This window comes from Cygnus olor, chromosome 12, assembly GCF_009769625.2.
Source record: "Cygnus olor isolate bCygOlo1 chromosome 12, bCygOlo1.pri.v2, whole genome shotgun sequence".
NCBI lineage: Eukaryota > Metazoa > Chordata > Aves > Anseriformes > Anatidae > Cygnus > Cygnus olor.
In genome coordinates, this window is record NC_049180.1 from 10,573,857 (window position 1) to 10,593,605 (window position 19,749).

A 19,749-nucleotide genomic window follows, 5' to 3' on the forward strand; every position below is an offset into this window, starting at 1 on the left:
TGCGCTCCTGCTGTCACGTTCCTTGTGATGCAGGGCGCATAGGTTGTAACAGCAAAAATAAGTCTAACAGGGTGAGCGCACTGAGTTGCACACTAAATTTAAAGCATCCCCCAGTGTCCGTTGCCATGGCAGGTGACCTGGGAGAAGGCGGCACTCTGAGGACCAGCTCCGTGTCACATCACGCCGGGAAGCTCTCCTCCTGCATCAGCGGAGGCCGCTCTCGTGAGCAGGATGGGACGCTGCATGCCTGGTTCAGGTCGTGCTGTGAGAAGGGTGACACCAGAGTGACCTTGAAACAGAGCCCGAGCGACAGGCCTGGCACTCGCCGTGGTGGCAGGGCGTGCTCTGCCCCTCGCCCCGAAGGATTCACACTTAGATTTCCTTCACTTTTGTCTCCCTTACTTGCAAAACATTCTTGGAAATTTGCTAATAAGGTATCTTAAAGCAGTGATTTCTGGGGTTTATTTTTGTATTTGAGAGGATTGATTTTTTTTCCTCTTTGTCTCTAATGGAACAGAAGGCAACATGAATCCCTTTTGTTTACTTCTTTGTTTCTGCCCTGACTGCCTAATAACACGAGCAGATACGTGCATGGCTCTGGATGTAGTCTGGTTTTAGTCAGTGGCTATTACAAAGTTAGGAGGAAGAGCACAAATCAAAAAGCCTTGGTTTGAGAGGAGAGAATGAAATAAGCGTGGGAAAAAAGATTAAAAATGTTTAGGTGTTTTGTTTAAGTGTACTTGTTAAATGCATAGGCTACAACAATAAGAGCTTTTCATTCAGGTATTTACAGAAAATGAGATTTCTTATTTGTTTTTGAGATTAAAACAAGTTAAAGCTAATGCAGTATTTACTGAAGGAAATAATTTCTGTTATTAGTTACCCTGACTCATGCGCTTGGTGTGTAATGAAACATCCCGGCATATGATGTTGGTGTTGTGGTTGTGCTCTAGTGATACTGGTAGCATGCTTGTAGTCAGGTTTGTTGGCTACCTTGTATTATGAATTGTCACATAGAATCCTATATATAATCCCATTTATTTTAAAATTGGAAGGAATTGTTAACCTTTGTTTAGTCATAAGCAAATGCAACTTCTATTTTCAGAATTCTTGCTGTGGAAGGATGTAGGGGAGAGTGAAATTAATTGTAGAGATGATTTTGGTGGTGTTTAGATGCATGTGAAATATTTCTGGTGGAAAAAAAAAATATCTCAATGATTTGGAGCCTGATATTTATAGCAATACTGTCTGAATGCTTTAAAAAAAGAGTATTTCCCCCATCCTGCCAATTATTTGCAAAAAGTCATAGGTTTTTTTAATATTATATATCATAGGAAAGTTCATCTTATATTGAGTCTTTATTCCTCTCCCAGAAAATAGCACAGAGAAAAATGAAGAGAACATATGGTGTCTTCTATCAGTCAGTCATCATTACTGCTTCTTCACACTATGTCATCACCCCACAAATAGCAAATGAGTGTGAATTTCTCCCTGCTGAAAGAGAAAGGAGAAAACTGGTTAGTGCAGCCAAGTAAAAAAAAAAAAAAATTAATAAATTTTACAATAACCATCAACTGGAAGATTGTATAAAATATTAACGACAATGTGAATGCAGAGGAAAAAAACCCTAAACTGTCAAACAATAGTATCAAACCTGCAAATGTTGAGCTGGAGCAGAACTCATGAATTTCTCTTGATTTGATAACCAAGCTTGAAATATTGATGGGACACAGTCTCTCTTGCCCATTCTTTATGAATGATTCTGTGCTATTTGAGGTGCTCAAATAGACAGTACTCAAATAAGAACTGCAAGGGATGTAATGTAATAGTTTGTCTCTGGGGCACCCATAAAATCCTGAATTTCCTTTTTAAGCAGACATCTAGGAAAAATATAATTTTATTTAATTCCCCGATGTTCCTATTACACTTCTAGTGTAAAGGTTGCAATTCAAATCCTTATCTGCAAAGCCTCACTGCCATTCTTAAAGCCTCTTTCAAAGAAATATATGACAAAGCAGCTTTGGAAATAGCTGCCATAGGAACTTAATAAACCCCAACTGGAAACATCCATCCCAGCTTTGGAAAGGATATTTCAGAATCAACCTCCTCTAGAAGCAGTTGAGGATTATGGAAACAAACAAACAAACAAAACACCCATATACAGCTGGGAGAATGGGACGGTGCCAGCTGGGGTTTGTGGAAGAGGGAAAAGCGTAATGGTAAGTAATGCTAGGGATACAAGACAGTGTGATTAACTTTCGGTCCCTGAGAATAAAAGTGATTTTTCTGGGAGTCAGTCAAAAATAAGAAAATACAAAATATTTCCTTAGGTGTGTAGTACCTGAAAGATAGGAGTGGCAAGGTTTGCATGGCGAGGCAGTATCCTTATCAGACCAAGCAATATCAATTGGACTAGCGGTTGGGTACACAAAGAGTTCTTCAGCGACAAAATAAAAATCTCTGGAAGAAATCTGGAAACCTCAACAGGCAGAGTTGGAAGACATGCATGAGATCATATGGTTCATTCTTTGATAGCAGCAGCAAATTGTCCCCTAGAGACAGAGGACATCAGATAGTTCATGAAATATAGCCAAAAGGCCCAGAAGGAACAAGATAGTTTAGACAAGGAAGCCTGAGGTGCATTTGATTTAGTCTAAGTGAAAGTAGCCAGACCCACCAGATCAAAATCCCCAAATCTTCCTCATAAGTACTCCTCAGAAGCTCCATCGACAACCAGGCGTCAGAGCATTTGTTCAGTAGGTACATAGCAGGCTGGTGCTGAGAGGGGTTGTTTCAGCAGGACACACACAGGTATGTCGGGACGCTCCCCGTGAAAGCATATAAAGGCAGAAGGATCTCAAGTATTTGTCTGCTCCTGTGCTGTCCATCCCCGAAGAACAGTGGTTGAGGTGAAGTAATTTCCTGTGGCCCATTGAGGAACTGGGCTGAGGGGTTGGTTCTGGAGGATAATGTCGCTCTCCAAGCCATAATTTGTTGTGAGCGACGTTCTAACTGTTATAACTTTGGATCTCCACTAGATTTATTCCAGCCCCATCCAGTTCTGGCACTTGGAGCTTGGGGCTCCTTAGGAATGACTTGTCTGTCCTGGATGTATTTGCTTTGTCATTTCCAGAGATAGTGAAAGTCAGGGACAGAATTTGTATGTATCTCCTTATCGTCTGTGTTTGGGCAAGAAATTGAACCCTGTTCTATCCGTATGGTGATGGACTTTGCTGTGCAAGCAGCTGGGATGACCCTGAGCATATTTTTTCAAGTGAATGAGTGGAATGAATCATACTGGAAAGATAAATCGAAGAAAAATATGCTTAATGCTGGCCGGCAAAAGTGATCCTCTGCACCTAGTGGGATCCCTCTGTCACCGAGGAAAAGCCACCACTCTTCCATAGGTGACATGGACACGTTCCTTTTTAGGATGCAAGGGACGGGGGCAGATCTCTTGATACCTGGATTCAGCCTCTGGACTTTATGTGCTCTGTAGGGCTGTGGAGTGACTCAGCAGGGAGGGAACAGTGCAGGCGTGTAAGTCTGCTCCTGAAGTACTCGTCTGAGAACCAGCCAAAGCAAAATAATTAGAGTGTAATAAGTAATGGTTTTCCTAGCCTCAGGTTAAACTTTGCTCCTGCATCCCTTACCATAGACCTCTCTCTCTTCAGCCTGCCTTGCCTCCTGTTCCTGCACTTAGGGAAACCCCTCAGCCCCCGGCAGCGTGTCCCCATGCCATGCTTCCCATGCTCCTGCACCAGAAACACAAGTGCCTCTGCCCAGATTTCCCTAGCACCTCTTCTCTTGTCCGTTGTGGCCTCTTTCTTTTCTCTCTCATGCTACTGTTGCTGCTTCTATTTTTATTTTTTTTTTACATATAATGTAAAGAATTGATTTTCCGCGTTGTTCATGCAGGGGGTTGGATCTGAAAGAAGCCAATATTTCTTGTTCTTCCTTCTACCATTCTTTTGCATCTGTCATGCTGTTTTCAATAAACAATTAAAATAAGTACAAGTATTGCAGCCAACCGGGATTTCACCTCGTCTGCTTGCTTGAATGTCTGTGGTGTGAAATGGGAATGTCTTGCTTTGGAGCTGTTACATGATGCACGGTTTCATTCTGTGACACCGCTCCTGGTTTCTCCTGTACTTGCACCACCTAAAAGAGGAGGAAAGCGGGGGGTAAAGGAGAAGCCGTAGATTTAGTTCAGGTTTTGCATCCCCTCATTGGCTGGGTTTTGTTTGCAAACCCAAGGGTGCTTGAGATTCAGGTCACTTCTCTCAATCCCCCTGCAGTGGTAGGCGTGTGTGTGAATGCATCAGAGAGGAGAGATAAATGACTCACGTTATGATCTATCTTTATTTCAAATAGTTCTCAGCAAAAGCGAGGGGGTGGCTTTTGTGTTGCAAAATCTTGTTGATTTATTTTCAGAGCCAGGCATGGTTTGGGTAGAGGCACTCACCGTGCCTTAGCACCCAGAGGGTGAGGGCAGCACACATCTGCGATTTTACTTTTGCCAACTTTTCCGTGGAAAGCTAGTGGATCAATTTAGGGAGAAAAAAAAAAAAAAGTAAACTATCTTTGGTCTGTAGTTTTTTTTTCCTGATTCTTCCCTCTCAGTTTTCATTTCTTAATAGGCATTGTCATCTTGTCTTGTTATAGGTAATAGAATCTGAAGGGTAAGAAGGCAAAAATCCTGGCTATTGACATATGTGATTCAAACTAGCTCTTATTTCCTTTGTAAATGGGGGATTGTGGAATACTGTAGCAGATGTCTTGTCAACTGGGGAAAGTCTGCTGTTGTCCTTTAAAATCAGCTGCTGCCTAGGTGCACTGGCTTTCTTTAGAGCTAAAGCAGGGATGTTTCCAGAATCAGGCTTGCGATCTTTCCTGAATTTTGAATCACAAAAGCATCTCCAAGGTCACTTTCTGGAATACCTTTGGATTTTCATCACTTTTGGCCATCTGGTCTAGATGAGCAAGGTGATATCGATGAACTCCTTTGTGAACAACTATCCATATGACGAAGGGAAGAATGCCTTTAAATGTTGTGAAAAGGGGAGGCAAAAGCTCAGGGTTGAATCGGGATTTCAGTTTTATTTTCATCTGAGCAATGTAACCTTTCAAATTCACAAAGCATTGTCAGTTCTTATAATCCTTTATTAGGCTGCTTGGTTTTGATTTCTGTTTGTATTTTAACTATTTAGGGAAAAACAGCTTTTGGCATCCTTCAGTCCAAACACTGTCCACTGTGTTATTATAGGAATAAGGCAATAAGGTAAAAATTACTTATGTGAACAAGATTTAATTGTCCAGGCAATTAGAAAACAACAACAACAAAAAGGAATATCTGTATATTTTAATTCAAGCATTCTGTCCATTCTGGAAATAAAGGAAGAGAGAACACAAGCTGCTGCATTTGTGTGATTGCACTAAAATAGCAGCTTGCGTTTACATTTTAACTTTCTATTATGAGGCTGCTGACTGTGTAGTTGGAAGCACAGATTAGGATGTGGCAAATACCTGTTTTTGTGGGCCCTGTGACGGTGACCCAAACAGCCAACACATAAACACATATCCCTTTGATATGAGTGCCAGCTTTTGGGGCGAAGACTTATGACACTGGGGATTTTGTTTTGACTTTGTTAAGTGCCAGAAAATAAGAATGTTCAGAAATACGAGATGCAAGTAAGTTTTGCTCTGGCTCTCTGAGATCAATGCTCCTTGTACAGTGAAAGTAGTCGGTAACTCTTAATGTGACCCTGTTAATTCCACTCTGCATTGAATTTTTTCTTTATATCATCCAGGGCCAGATTCTGCCCTCACATTCGTTTTGGATAGTTTTTTAGTATGCCAAATGTCTCATTAGTCTCCAAATGCGCTGTGGTGAAGAACGAAGCAATGTTTTATAGCAGAGCAGACTTGAAGCACCAACTGCAATGCAAATGCTCTCAGTCTAATTCATTCGCACTGGTCCCTAATAAAGGTGATCCCCTGCATGGCTTCCCCAAATACTGGCAGTGAAAACACAGCTGAGTACTAGAGATGCAAATGACCTTTCTATTTTAATAATTCATATTCTGGTTATGAAGCTGTACCCAAGGCCTGGAGGAGCTCCCCTCCTCCCATTCCTTCCCCGTGGTTTTTTGGAGAGACTGAATGAAGATCTGAGTCTAGGCTGTCAGCTGGCAAATCAAGCTGTTTCCTAATTAGCACAGAACTCAATTATTTGACCTTTTGCACCTTAAAGAAGCAGTGATACAGATCACTGATAGGAATTCAGTGATAATATGTCAATCCTTTTTCATTAAGCTTGCCAGCTCTCATTGTAACCTCTCCTCTGCTGCTGTCAGAATACAGTAAACTTTGCTTGATCCCACAGGGTCTGTGAGGTTTATTTCATTACAGAGTATATCTCCTAATGGAAACTAGGTAATAGTAATAGCAAGAACTAGCAAACAGGAGATTTTGTGTCAAAAGAGAATTCAATTTTAATTAATCTTTTCAGAGTAATTCAATTGAGTCTTCAGAAGGAACCAATTTCTGCTTTTCCCCACAGTTTGCTGCACTGATTCTGTGTATTTTAAATCTGCAGCTCAGTAGTCTGGGAGTACATCTACATAGCAAGGAAGAGTTACATGTCAGACCACATCTTTGGAGATTTGCTTGTATAGAAGGATTGGATCTTTTCATATTAGCAGGACTACTGCATTGTGGTGGCAAAAGGAAGATCTTAGTGGTTTTTCCGTATCTCTTTCTCCCTCTCTCCCTCACACAATGTGTGTGTACATGTATATCTATGTGTATGCATATATATATATGAGTAAATTATATGTTCTTTAGTTTTGTATTGGGAAGAAGACTTTCCTCTTCTGACATTTAATATAAATGTGAGAGAGACGTTTTATTGTTGCTTCCTCTGCATCCATTTAGCAGCGCACGAAAGAATTATGTGTCAGCATGTAAGAGTGCGGTATATGTGTGTTTAGTCTCTGTCTATATCTACAGCCTACTGAGCCTGATGTAATAATTCATGCAGGGGTGACAGCCAGTTTAGAAATGATCCTCTTGAAAATGGAAAGAAAATACACAGAATATATAAACTTGTAGTGTTATCTCATTTTAGTTAGTTGCTCTCCACCCTCCCAACCATGGCTTTCTACATTTTTATTCTGGTCATCTTTCGGGCTGAAAAAAATGATCTCTTGGAGTCATTCTGATTTTCCTGACATTGCTTGAAATTAAAGCACTTTTATTTCACAGACAATATTGTATTGATTACGATGGGAATGCATGTTACCATGATGTGCTCTGCCTCCTCCCAGCCAGTGGGGTTCTTTCCTAAAGGATCGTGGGTGGAAGGTAGGTCAGGATTCACTTGCTTGAGGTGTAAAAAGCACAAAATCATGTAATCTCAGAGTAGTTAGCTATTCATTGACACCCCCTTTGTTCACATATACCTAAGGGACTGCCATGAAAGCGAGGGGCTGATCAGCCAAGCATGTGCAGGACAGCACAATCTGCTCGGGGGGAAACACGTGGCTCTGAGCAGGGAGCAGAGAACATACCGTGCTCTCTCTCCCGCTCTCGTTCTTAGTGCTGCCTGTAACAGGCAATAAATTAACATATTTTGTTTTAACCTTAGGCAAGGAAGAGTGACATATATTGCTTATCTGGCAACACGGGGTGTCCGTATCATCTTTGATGGATGGGGAATACGCAAGCAAACAGAGACACCTTTGCAGAGTAGGAGCCCGATGAAAGGCGAGCAGTGCATCTCTGGAAGTGAGAGGAGCCTCGTGTTCTGGAGTTGGGCATTCAGTGCCCAATTTATTTTCCATTTAATTCTCACTTTAGTTTTAGTTAAAACTGTTTTGATAACAGGAAGCTTCTGGATTTGGGAGTTTAGCACAGGGAGGGGAGAACACTAAGGTTATGTCTTGCTGACTCTGTAAGTATTTATAATCTTGGTTTTGTTGTACAGTACAACTTGAATTTGGATGCAGTGCTTCCCTTCAATGCAGTAAGTAATACATCTAACTGGAAAGCTTCAGTGGGATGGGGCTAAAAAAGAGAAGCAAAGAGATGAAGGGAAGAGGGAAAATAGAAAAATGGATCGATAGAAAAACGGAAAAAAGTAGTAAAAGGGATAAGAGTAGTGAGTATGAATGAAGCAATCGGGTGTGTGTTAGAAAAAAGAAGGGAAAACACAAAGTGACTTAAGGATAGCAAGAAATCTCATCCTTCCAATAAATTAGAGTCTCCAGGAGCCAAAACAAGAAACGGAGCTAGACTGTTGCCTTATGCCTGATCAATAGAAGGAGCTAGAACAAAAGCCTAGAAGTAGAAGTGAAGGGAAAAAAAGGGGGAGTGCATCTGAAGATACATGCAACTGGTAACAGGAGGGAGGTGGTGCTGCTTTATACTGGGATGCAGAGATGCTGGTAGACCTGTCACTGGGGATTGTGATCGATAGAAATGCATGGGCCTACCATGAGAACTCCCAGTTTGCTGAGAAATATTAAAAGAACTGTATTTGTATAGGACTATATATGAAAGAACTGTATTGCATTTATGGCTATTTATATAGGGGCTATTTATATATGCGTATATATGGGCTATTTATTTGACATGCTGTAGAAATTTGCTTTTCATTAAGTGAAGAGAGAAAGTGAATCTGAGATAATAGTCTAATTTGTAAAACAAAGCATCTTTTCCTTGGCATGCTTAATGAAGGAACCGTGCTCCAGCAGGGAAGGCAGCAGAAGGCAGCTGGAGCGAGCATCCGAGTGTGCCAGCCACCGTGCCCAGCACAGGGTAACATTGGCTACTGGATCAGCAAATAGACCTGGCAGCTACTGGCCTTTCTTCTGGGGCACTTCTGAAATCTCCTGTCTCACAGCTTGTGCCTACAGGAGTGGCTTTACCACCATGTGTCTTCCAAGAAGCACCTCGTACCGCTGCCCAGTACTGAGTTAGGTTTAGCGCTGTCTACACTGACAATATTTGTCGTCACATAAATCCTCACCTTCTGCCTTCATATTTTTGTAAATTTACCTGCAGAGTAGGTTATAGGCAGGCGGGGCTGGGGATTGCATGGGGGAGTGAGAGGGGTGTGCTGAGGGGCCGTGGTAGAGAGCAAGGGTCTGGAGTCATCACCTTTGTCTGGACAAAGAGCTGTGTCTCTTGGAAAGCAAAACAGATCAATGAGGGCGAGGATCATTTACTCAGCTGCTTTAATTCTTGTGGGAATATTGGGACTGAGAAAAACTGGAGTAGAAGTGTAAAAACTCAGAAAAGTCTGTGGATGGTTCTTGAGAAGTGTGCTTAGAAAATAGGATAGGCAGTAAAGAACCCAAAGGAAAAATCCAGCTGTTCAGACCTCTCTATGCCAGGCTGCAAATACAAATCCTTTTTTCTTGAATGGAAGTGAAGGAGTATTAGAAAAAATCTGTTTAGATTTTATGCTGTTGTTATGGTATGGCTGGCATTTCATTGGCTACCTGCTAAGTAGCGATGTCTAGTTACAGCATACTTTTTATTTCCTTCTTTTTTTTTATTTGTGTGTAATTTAAGCCATTCAAAGATCTAGAAGTGACAATTAAGGTAATAATTAACAGAAATAATAATTAAAATATTTAAAAAGAATTGGAGCTGTGCAGTCCATGCACTCTGTGCTGGCAATAAGTGAGGTGGTGATGGTTCAGACACTAGTATCCCTGAAAGCTATCACCATGCCAACCTCCTCAGCCATTTTGCTGTAGAGCTCTTCCAAAAGTGACAGTGGGAAATAGGAGCATTTTTTTAATGTGTTTGGGTTTTGTTTGTTTGTTTGTTACTTTTGCTAGTCTCCAGAAGAGCAGCAGTTACGTACTCAAGCAGTCCAGGACAGAAGCCTAGCCAGGCGGTGCCCATCACCACCGCGTCTTTAGCACTGGGAGCAGAAGGTGGGCCTTGCTCCTCTGGGTCCCGTGCACAAGGCACAGCAGGGGTGTGGTGGTGGCACGGGGCCTCGGGGCCCTGCTGCATGAGCGGTACAGCCGGTCTTCGCCCCCACCCTCGCTATTGTCACTGTGGCCAGCAGCACGGCATGAGGGCCAGCTCGGGCTCAGCCACCGGGGAGTAGCTCCCCCACTGGAACAAGGACAGCCAAAGCTCCTGTTGTAAAAGCAAACAAGGAAAGAAAGCGGTATGAACTCATACCTATGTGATCTTGTATTTTAGAAAGTCCAAAGGGATTGTAAAGCTGCTGAGAAAAAGGTTCAGTCCGGCTTTGTGTCTTTTCACTGTGCAAGTGGTCTTCAAAGGATGTTTCAAATGGAAATGTCTTTGCTGCTACTTGGTAATTGCTGTACCTTACCCCACATGGCATTCATATCTGTGCAGTGTTTTACTGAAAATTTGGCAAAACACAGTTTTTTGGCTGACATAACGCAGCCCCACATGTGTTGTGTAGGGGAACTGTGGCTCCGGTAGGGGATGCAGGGTCAGGAGCTTGGTGCTGGCTGGATCCCTGAGGCAACTGCTCCCAGTCTCCAGTGTGGTGGCTGGCATTGGGAGCCAGCTGCTGTTGTCTGCTTGACATGGGAAATAACCGAACCCAGTCCACCCGGTAAGTTACCGGCTCATTTTGAGTCTGGAGAGAAAACACAGCCTTCTGAGCTGCTGCCGCATGCAGGGGGCGGAGAGGGGCATGCTGGAAGATGGGTTGTAGCTGCTGTTAATGGTGCGATTTGCCTGCCTGCCAAGGGGGTTATTAAAAGCTTCTGTGTTTTATGTTTTCTCTGCCCATATCTGTATTTTACTAAAATGTGACGTGAAATGTAGATTAGGATAGATCAAAACCAGCCAGTTCTGGGAGCGTTGACTTAGATGTGGATGCCTGAATTTTTTCAAGCTTTAGGATACCTTCCTGAACAAAGGAAAGCTGCCCAGCCAGCAGAGAAAGTTAAACACAAGGGAGAAATAATTTCTTTGTTCATCTGCTGCCAAATGACAGACACTTAACAAAGCGTGCATCTAAACAAACATCTTCACTATTTTTCCAGCCATTTATTAGAGCTGTCGCTCTCGAGACTGGTTGTGTTTGGAAGGACAGGTACGCCAAATTCCTTGGTAAAAAACACAGGGACTCTGGGGTTTGAAAATATTCATTTTATCTCTCTCTGTGCCCTGCTGTGTCCCCTTCTCACCCCGCAGCCTGCCCCTTTCCCTTGCCTGTGCGTGTACCCTCATCTCCCCATCCCCACATTCCTGGCCAGGCAGGGGGAGCAGCACCTCCTTCCCTGCACTGCGTGCCAGCAGCTCTGCGTATGAACAGATAGATAAAGAGCCTGGTTGGAAAGGAAACGCACACCACAATGGTCAGCAATACTGAAGGTACGCCATAAATTGACTGTCTTAGATAAAAGTAGCTGCAGCATGTTCAGATGGCTGCATCCTGTGCTGAGTGGGACCCAGCAAGCCAAAATTAACTGCTCTGAAGTTATCAGATGCTCAGGATCTGCATCGGCGTAGTCACAGCTGGAACTGGGCTGTCTGAGAGGCCTGAAGCAAGGGCGTACAGCTCCTGTTGGGCTGAGCGCAGCTGGAGCAGCCCGGGAGCACCGGGGCTGGGGCACCGTTTCACTCCTTCGTAGTTTTTAATAACTCTGGCTTTTAGCACTTCCACTTATTATTGCAGTGGCTGACAGGGGACCTACAGGAAAATCCAGCTTTATTGAAACTGAAAAGGTCAGTTTTGTTGAGCGTTTCCATGGTGAAAATAATAAATTAAATATATTCAGACTTTTCAGGCTATTCAGATCTGCGAGTGGGGCTGACCAAGATTTTCCTGCAAGCTATTTGAATAGTATCTTGTTGCACAGCTTTTATGACTGAGGTGGGGTTTTCTTCAGTCAGAAATAAGATCTTTTTCTTTGTTAAGCCAGATTCTTCGGCCACTGCAGTGCTGTCAATGGGAAAACCACAACGAGGAAGGCAGCAGGGAAGGCAGCCTTTCCATGTAACCATTTCTGTTTCACTGCTAAGGCCGGGATTTGCTTCCCCTTCTGTTCTGCATGCAGACTCCCATTGCCTGACCTGGTAACAGGTGTTTTGAGTAAATATTCCTTCATTTGCCTCTGGCAAATGCCACTCAGACTCGTCCATCTCCTGCTGGTGTCAGTGAGGTCTTTGCTTTGTGTTCGCTGAGGGTTGGATTAGTCCATAATGGAGTGTGTTTTATTAGGACTCAGGCTGATGCTGGTTGATTCCTGAGGTAAGCTCTCTCTCATTTCTTGAGCATTGGGCGGTGTTTGCAGCTGCTGTGAACTCAGTAAGGACATATATGGGCACTGTTCTCTAGGGCACTGGACCTTGAAGCTGCCCTCCTTCTGTCTGCAGCACAAGCCAGCAGAGAATTACTGCCCCAGCAAATGCATGCTGGAGCCAGAGAGACTGTGCCCGTGCCTCCTTGCACGAATTCTGGCATGGAGCAGCTAGCTCATTTCTTGTTCGGTGTTTGTAACTAAAGTCCCAGTCCTGATCTATGAATTTTCAAATAATTTCTCATCAGTATCACGTACTTTCTATATTTCTTTTCCTCTCTGCTTGTTACTGAAGTGCCATAGGCATGAAAGTGAGGTCTTCCCTTTTTAAGAGTTCACCCTTTCCTACCACTCACTGCTAATTAGTTCTTTCTTCCCATAATTTTAATAAAACTCTCTCAGTCCCAGGGAAGGTGGTATCTACTACTGGGTTCCTCAGCTCCTGCGGCATACAGCACTAGTGCTGTGGGAGCCTTTTTGCATAATCACATAAAAGGGTGTCCTATAACCTCCCCAGCAGTTGTGTTGATGTCAGAATATGTGTGAATTATTTAAAAGGTATAGAAGGGAGATCTCACTGCAAAGGGGAACCTCTGTTCCACAGTTAGGTGGCAGTCCCTATCCCTGCATCTGATGGCCGTACAGCCAGGGCTGCAACATGCTGATCCTGCTTGTATTTTGGCAAACGCTGTCCTTACTGGCCTTGCAGGTGAGCTACAGACCTGCTCCCCTTCCAGCCCAGGCTGGCACAGGCTGAGCCCGGCCCCAGTTTGTGTAGCAGGACCCTGAGGATGCAGTTGTCATGTTAATTCAACACCAGCCTGGGTTTTATAATCTTGGATCTGTGCCCTTCACTGCCTTCTACCCCAGACTACTTTTTATCGTGTCTTCTTCCGCTCACGTTGCTGCTCACCCCTGCATGACCTTTCTGCCACTTCTCTCAGAATCACAAGAAGCCGGGAATGGCTGAGTCTCCTATTTTACTTGCAAGACACAACTGTATGTAAATTGAGGGAATTAACTTTGGTTGTTGTTTTTTTCTTTCTTTCTCTCTTTTTTTTTTTTTTTTCCCACAGTAGACTGCAGTATGTATAATATTGTAATCCTTGTATAATATCCTCACGGTTTTTATAGCTCCCAGTTTTCCTATATTCTTATACCTGGCGGTTTCTGCGTGCGATACCATCCACCATATGGCAGCACGTAGCTGGCAGGAGGCTGTGCAGTGCGCCTTGCCTCACCTGCCTTTCCATCCTCCACCAGATCTGGTTCATCCAGAGAACTCACTGGTGAGTTTTTCCCACGTTGCACATGCATTAAATACTCATAGCTTTTAGCTGTTATTGCTGACTTCAGAGGCATTCTTCAGCCTGGACAGCTCAGACCTGTTTCGTTTGGCATTCATTGCAGCATGAATTGAAGACTGAGGAACTGGAAAACAAGTAGATTGCAGACTTTTCTTATCCACTACCACGTTGAGTTTATACTCACCCTGTGCTGTATACACATGTACACATACTTGCTTACTCACTCATGGTGGTTTGGTTGTTTACTTCTCAGCACCGACAGTTTTTCTATTAAAATCTGCAGAAGTTTTATTTTTAAAAACAGATAAGCACCCGCAAGTTGGAATATGTGGCTTTGTTCTTTTCCATTTCCCAGTGACACAAGTTTAAATGTAGCCAGCAAACTCAGAATAGAAAAGACCAAACATTTTTGTGATCAAAATGAAGACCCAGCAGTCGCTGTTTTAGTCTCAGTTTCTCAGGGAATATGGTGAACTCTGCAGAATTATTCATTTACTACACAAATGAAATAAAACAGGTCCTTGCCCCTTTCTCCCACAGCATAAATCCAATCCACTGTAACATAATATTACTGTGATGTATAGTATTGTAGGAAGTGGTTATGGAGATGGAAAGAAAGAAGAAATGCCCAAGAATGTTACTACAAATCATTATGTACTTTACAGCCGAACTGAAGGACCTACTTTTACTCAGTAAGTTTACATGCTCATACGAAAGACAACACAGGCCAATACAGAGATGAAAGGAGAGGAATTATCCCTACTGAAAGGGTAAAGAAATGAGGAACAGGGACTGTGAGGAAGCTGCTCAGATGATGTGAGGAATCCATGGCAGAGCTGGAGCTCAATGCAGAGTCCCACTGCAGAAGCATCTTATCTGGAAGATCTTCCTTCCTCTTGTTAATAATAATGTTTCAAATAAGATTTTATGTACGTTTAAATTTAATAACTCACCCTTCAGGAAGAGCTCAGTTCTGCTAGGTACTACATCCAATTTGGGTTGGCTTAGATCTGTCAGGAACTGAGGATGCTCCTCTTTTCCTGAGTCAAGCCCTTAGTGAAGCTGATGCTATTGACAGATTACCATTTACAGCTCTTTATTGCTTACTGTAGGTTTATTGCAACCTCCCTCCCTGCTTAGTTCTCCTTCCCTCACTCAGAGCAAACATAATGTACAGTCCATGTAAATATAAAACATTAAGCAATTACTGGGTTATTTCAAATGCAGTGCTAATAATACATCATTTCTGAAAACCACAGCTTCAAATGTAGGGCATGCTGTACCAGTCATCTCATACGATGCTCACTGGAAAGTGAGCTCAGCCATTACCGTTCTATCACTGAATTATTACTCACTCACCCCAGGAAACAAAGGGGAGTCCCTGAGGTTAATGTGGTTAGTAAAGCAATTTGAGGAAGCTGAGCTCATATCTGCTTACACAGTGTACTGAAGATATTTAAACAGCAGACTTCAATCTCTTGCTCTTTTCTGTCAACTCTTACATCACTGTCTTTCTTTTGTAATGACTGCAAGTGTTCTGCTGAAATAAGAAATGGTGAATTTGAGGATTTGCTATGTGCAGAGTCCCTAAGGCAAATTGCCTGGCACCAGCTTTAAGAGACGAGACGTGGGTTCCTTGCTGAAAATGAAGACCCTCGGATTTGTTTGGCTTTTGTGCCCCAAATCCCCCTCAGTCCTGTCCTGCTCAGCCCTGGGTGAGTCCTGGAAGAGACCTGGGTGCTGCCAATGGGGAAGAAGGGCAGGGGTGCTGCCAGGGTCTGCGTCTTGGGTGCTCTGTGTCTGGGCAAACAGCAAGGAAATGTTCCTGCCCTCCTTAGGACAGGAATATTGCCCCAGCCGTGTTGGTAGAGAGGGTCCTCAGTGGAAGGCGGGCCTGCAGTGCCATCAGTCTTTGATGCAAAGAAACTCTCCAGAATGTTCTTTCAGGCAATAGCATCCCCACATCTCTGTCGCTGGCCCCATGATCTGACGTGGAAACGGTGGGGCATTGAAGGAAGATGCGACGTCAACCTGCATCTGGTTAGTGCTGGGACAGAGCCGCCTCTGAGAGGCAGGGAGATGCAGTGCTTTGGCCTTGCTCCCTCTGCAATGCATACAGCATATCTGAGGGTGTTAAATTTTTTAATAAGTGCCAAAGGCACATTGGTAGGGCAGACTCAGAGAAGTTTGTGCTGCCTGTGTTATGCCTGTTTGGTGGGTAAACAGCAGAATGAATCTCTGGAGCTGTCAATCCAGTGCCTCCACCAGCACTGAAGTCCCTGAAAAAGATGCTTTTAAAGAAAGGTACAGATGCATTTTGCTTCGTTGGAATAGAGAGATGAAAAAAGTTAGGATGTGCTCAAAAGTCCTACTTGCTGCTATTTATAGGCTTCTTCACTCCCCCAAATAATCCGTCTTCTGAATTTCATTTGGCGAAACATTAAAATCCCTGCGTTGTGGGATCTCGCTGTGCAGCAGGCTTGGAGTGACTCACAGACAACACCACACTGACCTCTGCAAATTTCTGTGCCCCGCACTAATTATTTCTGGTTTAATAGATCTTGTTTTGAATGGAAATGTCATCGTTTCCAGGCAGAGGCAGGTCCTCCGTGGGCCGTGAAGGCTGGGGCTGTGCTGTGGGCCCTGGGCCTGGCCTTTGCGGGAAGGCCCGTCCGGCACCATGTGCCCCAGCTGCGGATGGCAGCTCTGCTTTTTTCTTCAGCCGTGATAAATGAGTTTTTACTGATGAATTTTTGGCTGGCCTTTTCCAGACACTTGGCTCACAGCTCAGCCAGTTGTCATAGCAGTAATGGGACTGCCCATGATCCCGATAAGGGGTCGGCTGGCTGACGGATTATCTTGCCCTTTTGCTTTTTTTACTTTGTGAAAAATGCACTTCTTATGTTTTCTTGAAAATAAGTGATCTGTGATTCCAATTTGGGATGCTTGGTATTTGGATGCTTATATGGGAAGGGTTGGTGTGCTAGAAAGAGATGCAAATGACGGGAGTGGAGTGTGATTTCAGTCTTTGAACCTCGTTAAATTTGGAGTGTTAGAGGGTACCTCTGGTTCAGTGTCCGTATTTAATTTGTGCATGTGTAGGAATAAGCAGTGCTCACTTATCTCTGCATCATTTACCAATTACATAAACAGCATCCATAATTATGTTTCATTTATTTAGGTTTTCTCTTGTGGGGTTTCCTTGAGGACGGAGACTGGGACAGAATTAAAAGTATATGGCTAGGTTAGCAGCGAGGCATTATCCCAGTATGGCTGTGGCTGGATGTGATTTCCATTTGATTTCAGTGTGTGAGAGCAGTAGCTGCAGTCTAATTCTTTATGGACATGATAAAAGTCTTCCAAGCTGAACATTAATTGACAGGTGGTTTGGGTGGCCCCAGTAATAATCTGTAGCAGGGCTGAGGCATGTTTGTTTGTGGGGAAATAACTGAACCTGGGACATGGTGAGGAAGTCTCCACAAGCTGTGCTTGTAATGCACTTGTCTTGTGAACGGACAAATGTTTCCAGTGTCAAGCTTGCGCTTTTGTTAAATTCAGAATTTCAATGCATTTAAGAAGCACTGATCAATAGTTCTTCACATCTTTCTCTCTTTCTGATGTACAGAATTTGCTGAGCATGGATGAGAGGCGCAGCTGTGAGTAACAGGCCTGGAATTCAGTCCTCTGGGAGATGCTGGCCTGGTTTGGTAAAATGAGTATTTTTGGAAGAAAAAAAATTTCTGATAGAAACCTTAAGAAGCTGCAAAAATAAATGTTTTCAGATCAGAACGGGAGAAAATTTAAATGTTTTCAGCTTTACCATAAAAAGGTGGACTTCTTTCAGGAGGAGGAAACCCCCCCACATTTCTGCCATCTCTTGTTCTGTAACTCACCCCTCAAAGGTCCCCCACAGGAATTCCCCAAGGCATTCATAAAAGAAAATTAGATGGAAAAATTCCAAGCAACCTTGTTATTTACAAAGGGAATTTTTATCAGCTCTCAGTTTGCAGAAGAAAATCTCATTCCTCCAGAAGAAGCAACCTAGACATAACTCTTTTAATGAATTTCAACCACGAGCATCACTTTGTGATTTATTGGTCAAACTCTAGTCAAGACTCAGATATTGATAGTACTGCAAACAGAGGCGAGATTGGCAGATAACTTTTCTCACATTTTGCAGAAGAAATGACAAATCCTTAGTATTTATTATCCTTAAATAACTTGCCATAGTCCAAGGCTACCCTCTGCACTTAGCCAAAGCTCACGGTGACTTAGAATAATTTCACTGAGTTCACAATTTAATCTGAGAGCTGGGACTGAGCCATGTACCAGTGTACGAATATTAAGCATCCCACAAAGCTTTTTGAGACTTTGAGCAAGTTTTATTTGGCGTTTTCTGTATAGTAGAGATATCCGGACTAACAGCTTGCTAGGAGGGACTTGAATTTGTGTTTCCAAAACCCCAGGGACTGCCGCAGTCATGAGGTAAGTTGCTGTTTGCTTTCTCCCACTCTCTCTCATGTCAGAGATATTTGGATTTGCTCCCCTCTGAAAGTGGCAGAACCACTGGGCTACCCTGACAGGCTCTTGGGGCCACTAAATAGTTAATTATGCAGTCAATAGCACAAATGGAGAAAAAAAGGCTGGGAGTTCTCCCAGCCAGGAGAGCCTGGGCACCTCCCTGTGGCATCACCATCCAAATGCTGATGGGAGTCAGCATGGACTTCTCTGCCTTGTCCAGAAATAACCTGGCACCAAGATGCTACTCAGCAAATATGTCAATGAAATAGATAAATTCTCACTTTTGGGGAAGGTGGGGGGAAGTTGATTAATTGATGTTTTCTGACAAAACATATTTTGCCAGAAAATCCCTGCCCAGTTCTAATTAGAATGCTGTATCTGGCCTGCTTGTTTTAGGCTTATAACTCTGTTTGGAGATCAGATGGTGAATTTTTACCACTGAGAGCAATTTCCTAAAAATCTGTTTAGTATTCTGGCAGTTTGCAAGATGGGAAAAAAAATCTAAAAAATGCTTAGGGGCAAATTTTCTGCTTGGTGCACAGGGAATTGTAACGCAATAATTGCAGCTGGGTGGGTAACTCACTGCACTGGAAATTTACTCCATAATATCTTGAGATTATAAGGCAAGGTGGTTTTCTACGTAAACTTTAGTTTCTTTGCCTCTTTGGATGTCAACTTTGCAACTAAGAGGAAGTTGGCAAAATTTTAATGCAAAGAGAGGGGGAACGTGCACTATTGCTTAATCAAAAGCGGCTGAAATAGCTAAGGTAGATTTCTGCTGGTTGGCAATGTTACCATTTCTTAAAATTCATGTGGTAATTGAATCTAATGTTTGTGCTGGAAGCTGAAAGCATTTCAAATGTGAATTAGACCTATGTAATGTAGAACAGCAGTGCATAATTAAGGTGTTTCATAAGTGAGATTTAGATTTGCATTATGCGCTGATTCTCAAGACATCTACAACCTTCTTCGCAAAATGGACCCAATACCCTTAGAGTATAGGTACCATTTCATCATGCACAATATTTTCATCCAGGAATTATGAAAATGAATGAGATGTTAAAAAAAATTGTGGACCAGATTTTCCCTTTTGTGCAAGCTGTATTAAGAACCTTTGCAAGTATTTGGGGTGGAGAAGTGGGGAAGACAGGACTTCAGTGTGGAGGTTTATGTAGGGGCAGTGGCATGTTTTGAGGTGAGCCACCTGATTGTCTCTGGTCTAGTGCTTAACAGGACATTGGGATCTGAACTTCTCCATGAACCACAAGATCTTTTCAGAGCATACCTAATACTTTTTAATTTCAGATAGCTTTGATTCCCTGAGCAAGGGGAAGATTTGTTCTAGGTGATCAAGCTAAATCTAATGCAGATGAAATCCATGATCCATACAAGCTGGAGATCTAAGGGGTCTCAGCATGCACTGCTTGCATCTCCTGACCCTTTCCAATTGAGCTGAATTGCTTGCTGATGGGGCACTGCTGAAACCATCTACATGGCTGCTTGATTTTCTGCTTGTTTCGCACTGGGTAGGTGTCTTGGTGAACATAAAAACACTGTGAAGGCATTAGAACTTTCTCTAATGAGTAATCATGGACCCCAGGAATCAGGTC

The 19,749-nt window shown here is 43.1% G+C and overlaps 1 long non-coding RNA gene across 2 annotated transcripts in view; it reads left to right on the top strand.

Annotated features, from left to right (window-relative positions):
• LOC121076480 overlaps positions 1-19,749 on the top strand; it is a 231,963-nt gene that overhangs the window by 197,603 nt on the left and 14,611 nt on the right. The window contains exons 6-7 of one of the 2 annotated variants that reach the window (XR_005823536.1): positions 133-434; positions 1,374-1,744. The exons of the other annotated variant lie outside the window; for it this stretch is intronic. This is a non-coding gene — a long non-coding RNA (uncharacterized LOC121076480). Of the gene's footprint in view, positions 1-132; positions 435-1,373; positions 1,745-19,749 lie in introns of those variants that run through there. 2 annotated transcript variants of the gene reach the window in all.